This window comes from Limulus polyphemus, unplaced genomic scaffold (genome assembly GCF_000517525.1).
Source record: "Limulus polyphemus unplaced genomic scaffold, Limulus_polyphemus-2.1.2 Scaffold729, whole genome shotgun sequence".
Lineage (NCBI taxonomy): Eukaryota > Metazoa > Arthropoda > Merostomata > Xiphosura > Limulidae > Limulus > Limulus polyphemus.
In genome coordinates this window covers 125,289-125,936 of record NW_013666339.1, presented here as the reverse complement: position 1 = coordinate 125,936, position 648 = coordinate 125,289, and positions in this window count along the sequence as shown.

The following is a 648-nucleotide window of genomic DNA, read 5'->3' as shown; positions in this document are numbered from 1 at the left end:
GACAAGGTGTGGTTGTATAATCCCAGGAAGACCAAAGGGAAGTCTCCTAAGTTGTCTTCTCCATGGGAAGGCCCATATGACATAGTGGATCGTGTCTCAGACGTGACTTTCTGGATAAAATGTGGTCGGCGAGGTAAGCCAAAAGTGGTGCATGCCAACAGGCTTTGGCGTTATCACGGTCCAGGACATTTCAGTTAGGGTGTTGTGAACAACGGAACAAATGATGCTGCTGAAGACGTGTCACCTGAAAAAGCCACTGTCGAAGAAGAAACTCTACTAGGATTTGAGAAGGGAACCGGTGAAGCCCTTGATGAAGTTACTACCACTGATGTGACTGTTACCGATGATAGTACATTTCCTGATGAAGCAGATGAACCCCACATGAAGCAGAAGCCAACGAGACGAAGACTAGTACGGAAGAAGATACGTCCCGTAAAATTAAGAGACTTTGTAGAATTGTAATTTTGAGTTTGTAAATTCTGTACATTTAATTAAGTTATTGTTAATTGTTTATTGGTTTAATGTAAGTGGCTATTATTCGGGACGAACAATACTAAGGAAAGGACAGTTTTACGATTGCGGGGGTCACGTGACGCTAGTAACACGTCATATTCTCGAACGTTCACGTCCCTTTCTGAAGCCTCGAGT